Genomic DNA, 10,932 nt, shown 5'->3' with positions numbered 1-10,932 from the left:
ATGTCCGACGGCACCTACCCACCAGCGAGGACCCAGGCGGGAGCTGCCTTCCAACAGGAGTCTGGTAGGCAACTCTGCGTCCCTTTAAATACAATTGGAACTAATGGGGGAATGTAAAGAAGATTATGTGAAAGTAGGAGGAGTTAAGGCGGGGAAGTCTCTAAGAATGGCATTACAGGATAGCTAAAATTATGTGCTCACTTGAGGGTGGTTAATCTGATGAGGGGTCTAAAAAAAGAGGCATTTCAAAGGCGTGTTAATCCATGGGCACAGACAATAGGAAGATGAAGACCTGGGGCCGGGGGTGGGGCAGGCTAGAATAAGGTGATCAGACATCTCGCTTTTTAACAATTTGTCCCGCCTCCCGTAGCGTTTTAAAAAAGTCCCGATTTTTGGAAAGAATGCACGACAAGCTAGGAAACAGCAGGAGAATGGGAAGGGAATATACGGTTTTCGGCGGCCATGTGGCTATTTAGCCAGGATATGAGTTTTATATTATTTTTGTTAATTTTATGATGTTAAACTTTAATAATAACAAATAATTGTTGAGAACTGATTATCGAGAACTGCTTATCAAAGTTCGCATTGTTGATCAGTTGTTAGAATTCGACCACCATTGTTTGGACTTAATGAACAATGGCATTTTTGGGGATTGGCAACGACGAAAACATTTTGTAACTGTCTCTCAGACGATACACATCGTACTGTGTGCTAGTAAGCTAGTTAAACAAGTGATGTCATTACAAATCAGCTATTCAGATAATTTAGGTAAGTAATTTATTTATTTATTTCATAAATACATAAATTTTCTTGAATTTAGCAGACAGTACTCGTATTATTTATATATATATATATTTTCTTTCTTTTTTTTTCCTCTTTATTTATTTATTTATTTATTTTTTAAATTTCTTTATTGATTAAGGTGTCACATATTTGTCCTCATTCCCCCATTCCCATCCCACACCCCTCCCCACGGATGCCCCAACCCCCTGTTGAACTTAACCATTGGTTAGGCTCATATGCATGCACACAAGACCTTTGGTTGATCTCTCCCCCCTCCCCCCACCCTCCCCTATCCTCCCTCTGAGGCCCGATAGTCCGATCGATGCCTCCTTGTTTCTGGTTGTTGTTCATCAGTCTATGTTGTTCATCATTTCCCCTAGATGAGCGAAATCATGTGTCACTAGAGATATACTTATAAGAACTGAATGTGAGACGAGCAATAATAGTTATGCTGATAGGCAAATGAATCAGTCTGTAGTGAGTTTCTTTCTGGACCAACAGTTCTTTTGAGACCCAATATCAATGTCCACCAGTTCCTTATGTGTACATGTCGGCACTGACCCCTCAGCTCTGGATGGTGGACAAATGGTGGTAATGCAGGTCCGACTCCCTCTGGTTTGGTCTCGGCCGGACCCAGGGGCATGGCTTCACCCAGACCCAGGGGCATGTGGCCTCACCCGGACCCAGGGGTGCGTGGCCTCACCTGGACCCAGGTGCGCGTGGCTTCACCCGGATCCAGGGGCACACGGCCTCACCCGGACCCGGGATCCAGCTTCACCCGGACCCAGGGGTGCGTGGCCTCTCCCAGACCCAGGGTCGCGTGGCCTCACCCGGACCCGGGACCCAGCCTCACCCGGATCCAGGGTCACACGGCCTCACCCGGATCCGGGATCTAGCATCACCCAGACCCAGGGGCGCGTGGCCTCTCCCAGACCCAGGGGCGCGTGGCCTCACCCGGACCTAGGTGTGCGCGGCCTCACCCGGACCCGGGATCTAGCTTCACCCGGACCCAGGGGCGCATGGCCTCACCCGGGCCAGGGACCCAGCCACACCCGGATCCAGGGGCACACGGCCTCACCCTGACCCGGGATCTAGCTTCTCCCGGACCCAGGGCCACCTATTATTTATATTTTATAGTGGTGGCAAAAAGTCTAGCGCCGGCCTTGAAAGTGACACGACTTATGTTATGGCAAATTCAGAGGAAAAATAATACAAGTTAGTATTGTTATTATTTAGAAAGAAATATAGGATTAAAATAATTTTTAAAATATAGTTACTTTATAACCATCAAATTAATTTAATTTATAAACTAACAATAAAATATGTTCATGTAATTATGTACCTACTTACTGTGTTTTTAAGCAATATGTATATAATAACTTATAATATAATTTTAAATTATTTTTTTTTAGATTTTTAACATAATGAGTAAGAAAAGAGGATGCAAATTCAACGATGATCTAAGAAGTAAATTTCCTTTTATTAAAAAAACCAAAAGCGATTACAATATAGACCAAATTTTTAATCAAGAACCCACCCTCCCTCCCCGGCCCCGGGCCGAAACCGGTTTGGCTCAGTGGATAGAGCGTCGGCCTGCGGACTCAAGGGTCCCAGGTTCAATTCCGGTCAAGGGCATGTACCTTGGTTGCGGGCACATCCCCAGTAGGGGGTGTGCAAGAGGCAGCTGATCGATGTTTCTCTCTCATCGATGTTTCTAACTCTCTATCCCTCTCTCTTCCTCTCTGTAAAAAATCAATAAAATATATATATATATTAAAAAAGAACCCCTCCCCCCTCCGGTCAATGGTGTCCCGCTTTACCAATGTTAAAATCTGGTCACCTTAGGCTAGAAGGGTTCACTGAGGGAAAAAGGGGACTCTGTAATACTTTCAGCAATAAAGATTTAATAAAATAAAACAACAACAACAAAAAAAGAAAAAAAAGAAAACCTAAGCAAAAACATTTGTGCTTTGAGTTAGCCAAATATTTCTGAGATATGACACCAAAAGCAGAGGCCATAGAAGAAACAAATGGATTATTTGAACTTCATTAAAGTGAAACTCTTCTTCTCTTCAAAAGACTTAAGCTAGTTAAACAAGTGGGTGTAAGTATTTGTAAATCCTGTATATGATAAGGAACTAGAGTCCAGAAAATATAATGAATACTCAAACTCAATTATGTTCCACCTCCTATCAAAGTGATTTAGAGTGGCTTATAAAGATACATGCAGCCCTGGCCGGTTTGGCTTAGTGGATAGAGCATCGGCCTGTGGGCTGAAGGGTCCGGGTTCGATTCCGGTCAAGGGCACATGCCCGGGTTTCAGGCTCGATCCCCAGTGGGGGGCGTGCAGGAGGCAGCCGATCGATGATTCTCTCTCATCATTGATGTTTCTATCTCTCTCTCCCTCTCCCTTCCTCTCTGAAATCAATAAAAATATTTTTAAAAAAGATACATGCAATACAACAAGATATAAGGAAACTAGGGGAAACCCTTGGAACACAGACAATGCCATGAAGTTGAACTAAGATTGTTCCACAAAAGACAGATGATAAGGTTCTGAATCATAAGTTGTTAGAAGGATTAGTATTTGGCTCTGTGCTTTTCAGAGTCTGGAACAAAGAGGAAAACTACGGAATTCACTGAGCATGTCATCTAGTTTGTCTCACTCAGACTTTACAGACCTGCGTGGTAGATCTGTCTTTCCTTCCAATGGCAGAGTCCAGTGATTTTTCCGCAGCTGCTGGGGAGCTGGTGAATGCGCAGAAGGATTTTCCTCTTCACTCGTTTGCATGAAGGATGTTTTTTATTTCATTTTATTGATTTCAGAGAGGAAGGGAGAGGGAGAGAGAGAGATAGAAGCATCAATGATGTGAGAGAATCATTGATAGGCTGCTTTCTGCACACACCCTACTGGGGATCAAGCCTGCAACCTGAGCATGTGCCCTGACTGGGAATGGAACCGTGACCTCCTGGTTCATAGGCCGACGCTCAACTGCTGAGCCACAATGACTGGGCTGAAGGAGGCTTTTAATCGAAACTTTTCACTGAGAAGAAGTCAAGAAAAGTTGGGGGGAAAAATCAGAAAATATGAAAAAACACCCCATGCCTGTTTGAAGATACTGGAGAGATAACAAGACAGGCATAATTATAGGGTCGAGATATGGGAGCCGGAATCCAGAGAAGTGAGCCCAGCATGGGGGACAGCTTTTCCCTGAGGGAAGTCATCTAAATTCAGAAAAGTTGATAAAAGGTTGGGAGATTGAGAAGATGTGCAGAACTTTCCACAGATTTACAGGATCGGGGCAACAACAATCAGTGTTCAGAGCCTGCTGAAGGGGGCCCTAGTAACCTCCCAGACAAGCCTCTGGTTGAGATCCCAAAGTGCTACACCCTGGCAGTCATGGTCATCCCTGAATATACCGGCCCCAGTTGTGGGCTCGATCCCCAGTCGGGGGCGTGCAGGAGGCAGCCGATTAATGATTCTCATCATTGATGTTTCTCTCTCTCCCCCCCTTTCCTTTCCTCTCTGAAATCAATAAAAACATATTTAAAAAATTGTGGAAGTACTTTGTAAAGTACTACACAACGCTCTGGCTTTTGGACTTAGAGCTGAGAGCTGCCCCTAAGCCCCCAACCCTCATGACATGCGGATTCTGGTCTCATGCTACCGGAAGCTGCCCCAAACCAATCACTATGGAGGCATATGGACAACCTGGGGCCAAGAATTTCTCTGATTGTAAACTGGGAAAGCTGTTTCACTGAACTCTGTAATCCTTTGGGCCCAAACACCCTATAAAGGGAGAATGTGACTTTGTAACATTCTTTTGGCTGCAGCAAGTTGGCACCAAGATCTGGTGAGGAGACACCCATTCTCACCATCACTGGGCAGCTGTTGGAGCTTGCAGCAGCTGGCTTGCCAGCCCTGATGGCTGAGGTCGGTTCACAGACACACCTATGGAGACACTCTTTTGGGGATTCTCAAAACACCCGAGGGAGTGAACTCTTCAAGAGCCTGCTCTGTTTACATGAACAGATGGGGCTTCAGAATTTTGAGATTTTTAATTTGTAATCACAGGCTACTGCAACCTGGACATTCAGGCCATACTATTCCATATTATTATTATTTTATTGTGGGAAAGCAGAATTAACCAGGATTAAGCAATTCGATCTACTTTCTTATGGGACCATCTCTCTGGCCTGGGAAAAGGGCTGGTGACTTTCCCAGGAGTTAAACACTCCACAACAAGAAATGCCTTCTCTTTAACTTCATGAGCAATATCCAAGAGGATATTTTTTGGAAGTTAAAGGCAGAGTCTATGAGGAGACCCCTGCCCACTGTGGCTGGAAGCAGCGTCTACTCTTCATCAGTCCTTTGCCTTTTGAAGATTCCCTGGATTTGATCATTTACTTGTGGGCAAAGCTTGGAGATGAGGAGAAAAAAAAAAAAAAAAAAAAAAAAAAAGGTTAGGTGGTTAGGTAAGCCTTATCAGGATTAAAATCTCTAGTTTCTCAAGCTCAGACGTATCAGGCCTTAGCCTGACTTTCTTTGCCAGTTTTAAGATCCATACTAAGTAAGTATGTGTGGTGGAATGTGTATGTGTGTGTGTGTGTTTATGTGTGTGTGTGTGTGTGTGTGTGTGGCTGTTGGCTTGTTCAAAACATTTTATTGGCATCTGCTAGGAGAAGGGTCCTTTCCATTTCCCCTTCCAAGAGCACAGACTCTCTCTGGTAGGTAGGGTGTCAGACTCCCATCCATCCGCCAGTCCGGAGCTGTTGTCCCCAGTATGTGACTCCCGAGTGACTGTGCTCCAGTTGCTGGATCTCAAAGTGGTCGGCCTCATGCCATAACCTGACCTCATCCTGCTGAATGCATTGTTTACATCGTGTTCAAGGAGAAAGCAGTGCTTTCCACCAAAGAAGGATTCTGAGAATCTCTGTGATTACAACGAGTTGTCTAAATAGCATATTGAATCACAGTTTTGCCTATAGCAGAGTCTGAATTCATTATCTGAGGTTGGAAAGCGGTTTTAAAAAGCTTTAAATCCCTCTCCCCACAACATTCCTTATGTATTAGTCAGGTTGGACTAAGTTATGCTGCAGTAACAAACAATATCTCGATCTCTTTCAGTGGCTGATTACAAGAGAAGTTATTTCTCACTTATTTTACATGTCTAGTACATGTTAGCATGGGGACTCTGCTCATCTCGGATACTCAGAAACCCAGACTGACGGAAATCCTTCCACCTATAATGCTGCCATCTCAACACCAACAGGATATGACAACATGGCTTAAATCCTTCCACCTGCAATGACACATGTTTCTTCCCTTAGATTTAACTGGTAAGAATGGTCACGTGGCCATGCCTAACTTCAATGGGGGCAAGGAAGTACAGTTTTCCTGTGTTCCATGAAGAGGAAATGTGAGGAACAGTTGGGATGTCTACCATATTTTCAAGGGGAAAATCCAACCTAGAATACTTTCTGTTTCTTTGTTCTTTCAGGACCTTACTCAGAGAGACAGAGAGACAGAGAGAAAGGAGAGAGAAGAGGAAGAGGAGGAGGAGGAGAAGGAGAAGGAGAAAAGAGAAGAGGAGAAAGGAACAGAGAGAAGGTGGGAAGAGAGAAGGGGTGGGGTAGAGAAGGCTGGCAAGGGAAGAGATAAGATTTAGTGCCATACACTGGCTGGTGTGGCTCAATTGATTGTAATAGGTAAATTGTGTCCTTTTAGGAGTCTAGTAATGTCCTAGAACATAAAAGTAATTCATTAACATATTGGGTCAGAGTGAAATCTCTAGAAAATTTAATATTATTTAAATCAGCTTTTAGTATCTAAGAGAAATAGGTGGGATTCTGTATATCCATGTAAACTTGTGATCTTCTCAGGTGAAAGCAAAGAGGTATTTTTTTTTCAGAAATGCTGAAAAAGGCATTACATAAATCGATTACTGACAAATATTGGCAGTCCACAGGAATAGCAAATAATTGGTTATGTAAATTTTGAATAACAGGATGTTTGAGAAGATTTATAGCTATGAGATCGTGTACAAATCTTCCATCCTTTCCTATTGAGTTTCTTTACTAGAAGAAGAGGAGAATTACAGGAGCTCATACATGGAATTATAAGCCCCTTTTAAAAAGTAATCTTGTGTATTGGGTTTAATTTCAGCTCATGCATAAAGTTATATTGGTGACTGGAAAAGGCCTGAAGTTGCATTGGAATGTCCTGTAACAAATGTGAAGTTCCTCTTGTGGAGAAATGTTTCTTTAAAAATCAATATTTTCCCAATTTGGTCAGTATCTTATTTGTTTACTTCCAAATACATTTCGCTTTTCTGGAAAAAGGATGTGTAAACATCATTAGGTTTAAGAAAATTTTGCCCTATCAAGTGAATTGGGGCACATTTGATTAGCAAAAATACATATGGCCCCATAACATCCCCTAGTTGGAAGGGAACAGGTCCTAATTTAAAAACAGACATTGGTTGATTAGCTATTCCTACCATTTGTACAGAAGCTTCCCTCTGGGGCAACTTAGTTGGGTGTGCATGTCCCCAGATGAGTCACATAATTAATTACTTGGGTTGGAATTCCCTGTGGGACTCCTGCATGTCATGCATGGGGCATGCCCCCTGACACCTCCACAAAGATTCTTAGTCACCTAAGAATACCCGAGACTCAGGCTGGAGGACGGGCCCCTTATCTTCAGAGACAAGTGAGCTCAGGCTCTCATTTATCCAGCAAAAGGTTTTTGTTCAGACTCTCAGAAAGCGATTCCAGTTGAAAAGCCAACGTTAAAAACCAGGCACCCATTTTCCTCTCCTCATGCCTTTGCTTGGGTTCTGTCAACCCTTAACCCTTAGTTCCACCTTGAGGATTAAAAACAAAAACAAAGAACAGCTCAAATAAAATCAGGATCTCGTACCTTAAATCAGGGAAATGAATATTAAGAAAGGAATTTTATGTATAAACGTCAGAACCTAATTATGGGAATGTGCTTACCCCCTACTGGTTCCAGGGGTGGGGATTGTCCAGCCGTATAAGGCCTACAAAATCATTTGGCCTGGCCCTGCCAAGGCATTAGGGTTGAGCTAATTAAATGTTTGATCAAATATAGCAGGCTAATTTTTAAGTTGATAATTTTGTATGGTCTGCAAATGATGTTATAAATATCCAAACAGTCTTTGGCTAAAAAAAGCTTCCCACCCTGCTTAATCCAACAAGGACTACTAAGGATGTTAATTCAGATAGAAGCTGAAATGGCTCTAAAAACATGGCCCTCTATAACCATTGCTGAGGCATAGGAAATTTACTTACAAAACTCTTACCTTAAAACCTCTTTCAACCTCCTCAAACCCTGGCCAGTGTGGCTCAGTTGGTTGGGCATCGTCCCATGCACCCAAGTTTTGGGCTCAATCCCTGGTAGGGGGCGTGCAGGAGGCAGCCGATAGATGTTGCGCTCTCACATCAATGTTCTTCTCTCTATATCCCTCTCCCTTCCCTCTCTCTTTCTAAAGAAAAACAAAACAATAAACTATTCTTTAAAAACAAACAAACAAATAAAAAACACCCCCCCCAAAAAAAAAAAAAAAAACCCACACAAAACTCACCCAAGTTCGCCTGATGCAAAACAAGGAGCCAATGGAACACAATGGCCCCTGCTAGTACCAAGCACGGGTCTGGGTCTGCAAGGTGGTCCAAGTAAATGTCAATCTGTAAGAAATGTCCAAATCTGTAAGAATTTTATGAGTTTACTAGAGGCCCGGTGCATGGATTCGTGCACCAGTGGGGTCCCTCGGCCTGGCCTGCAGATATCCCCCGAGGGGTTCTGGATTGCAAGAGGGCACAGGCCAGGCTGAGGGACCTCACCGGTGCATGATCAGGGCCGGGGAGGGACAAAGAGAGGGCTCCAGGGCGTGTCTGGCCCATTTTGCCCAGTCCTGACTGGCCGGACCCCAGCAGCAAGCTAACCTACTGGTTGGAGCGCCTGCCCCCTGGTGGTCAGTGCACATCACAGCTACCAGGCAATCAGTCGGACAGTGGAACGATTGAATGGTCGCTTAGACTTTTATTATATAGGATTTTATCTAAACTGACCACAATTGCTGGGAAGCAAAATCTCAAAGGATTAAGAAAATTCATCCCCAAATGGCAGTTTTACCACTTATTTTATACCTCAGAGTCAAAGGGGAAGATGTAAAAGGGTTCCATGAAGTCCACTGGTGATAGTAGATTATAGAGGCAGGAGAAAGCAAAGTGGGGAAACCTCTGGGATGGAATAAAAAGTGGAAGCAATAGACATATGCTTCTTTTTCATAGAGGTACACAGGATAGTAAACCGTTAATAGCATGGTGATTGTGCTATGAGGGGTCTGGAAAAAAAGGAATTACTTGATATTTGAAAGGTATGTTACCAGGTATGTTATCTTAGATGCAAAAAGACAACCGACAGGCTCAGTTAAGGTGAAGATTGGCCTTCGTTAGGGAAAAATACCTCCTTAGGACACGACTACCCTCCTCGAACTGCTTTTAGTTAGAAAGTTTTCATTTCAGACCATCCTATGTGGTTACTTTAGGTCTCTGAGCTTGTACGGCCACCACGCAGGCCTCACCTGAGCTTGTCAGGTTTAGTAAGGGGCCCTTTTTGTGTCCACAGGTGTTAGTCAGCAAATGAGGGTCCTGGAAGAAGTAAGGGTACCCCTATCAAATGCTGACCCGGAACAAAAGTTCTAAGGAGAGTTCCAAATGCTGGTGTGATTATGCAAGTTTCGGAGAGGATTGTCATAGCAGGAAACAATGAAGACATTTCATTCTCAAGACCAGCCGATCTTTACCTCATTCAGTCAACTTCCCTTAAATGTCTGGCACTACAAACACCACCTCCTGTCCTTATGCTAAGTGAAAGAGCACTAGACGTTCTGGATTTAGAAAGACCTCCTCAACCCCTCATGATGAAGAAATCTGTGCAGTTGGCAGGCTGAAAAGAGAGCGCTCTACGAGGGAAAATGCTGTTGGCCAAATTGTAGCAATTCTACCGCTGCCACTTCTAATCTCATCATGACAATGTCAGGTGTGGCATTTCAAACATAGAGGCAACGGGTGAAGGAACTGCAGATGACACGAGTGTGGGAGATGCAGATTTTTTTTAAGATGACAGATAATCAAATGAGATCAATGTCTACAACTTCTAGAAGAGGAGAATAAAGAACATGCTAAAAGCGGTGTGGGCATGTACTGTATTCAATTACTGGAGCATTCTGGCTCCTGCTGCCTCTGGTTTCGCTGCTAGAGGTAACCTCAGCTCTCAACAAAATATTGCCTCAACAGCTGGAAATATAAAGAATTAGCAAACTTCTTTGTTTCTGTGGCTGCGTTATAGTCCATGCTCTGAAAATGAACTTCTTCCAGAAAGGGGGGGGGGGGGGAGAGTCATTAGGTGCAGAAGTAAAGGTACATTGTGTCACTGAGCTGCATTCGCTTTTAACCAGTTCTGCAATAACACCTACTTACATTCTCTGCACGTTTTGTAAATAGGCTCTAATTTGTTTTTTAAAAGGGATTACATTTGTTTTTTTCTTCATCAGTCTGTACAAATACTTCTCAGAATGGGAGAGGGGTAGAGAACGGATTTAGACAAGTATCTGTAAAAGAAAATGACTTGATTTCTCGACCACCATTCAACAGTTTTGTGAATAGAAATGTTTGCATCCACATTTCAACATTAACACTTCGGAAGTCATGGTCTGCTGTCAGAATTAATAAAGTCAGGTCACGTCACGTTTCCTGATCACCTTTATTAAGAGAATTCTTAACCTTTTCAGCAGTTAAAGAACACACGTTTTCTTTACCCCCCAAAGAAACCCTGAACTCAGGAGCAGTCACTTCCCACCCACCCACCCAGCCCCTATCTAACGCCACCCACCCACCCAGCCCCTACCTAACGCCAAGCCCCAAGCAACCACTACTTTATTTTGTGTTTTTATAGATTTGTATTTTATGGACCTTTTACATAAATGTTATTATAGTTATTCTTTTTTTTCTTTTTGCATAGCCTCTTTTTAAAAAAATCAAATATATTTTTATTGAATTCAGAGAGGAAGGGAGAGGGAGATAGAAACATCAATGATGGGAGAAAATCACTGATTGGCTGCC

General features: G+C 43.3%; 1 pseudogene across 1 annotated transcript; it reads left to right on the top strand.

Annotated features, from left to right (window-relative positions):
* Window positions 1-10,069, top strand: LOC307093789 (mitochondrial fission factor-like; annotated as a pseudogene). The gene is made up of 2 exons: window positions 1-64; window positions 9,508-10,069. The product of its transcript is annotated as a mitochondrial fission factor-like (transcript).
* Window positions 10,070-10,932: the final 863 nt, after the last annotated feature.

This window comes from Cnephaeus nilssonii (assembly GCF_951640355.1).
Source record: "Cnephaeus nilssonii genome assembly, chromosome: 21".
Classification (NCBI taxonomy): domain Eukaryota; kingdom Metazoa; phylum Chordata; class Mammalia; order Chiroptera; family Vespertilionidae; genus Cnephaeus; species Cnephaeus nilssonii.
This window is presented reverse-complemented; position numbering and strand designations above follow the sequence as displayed.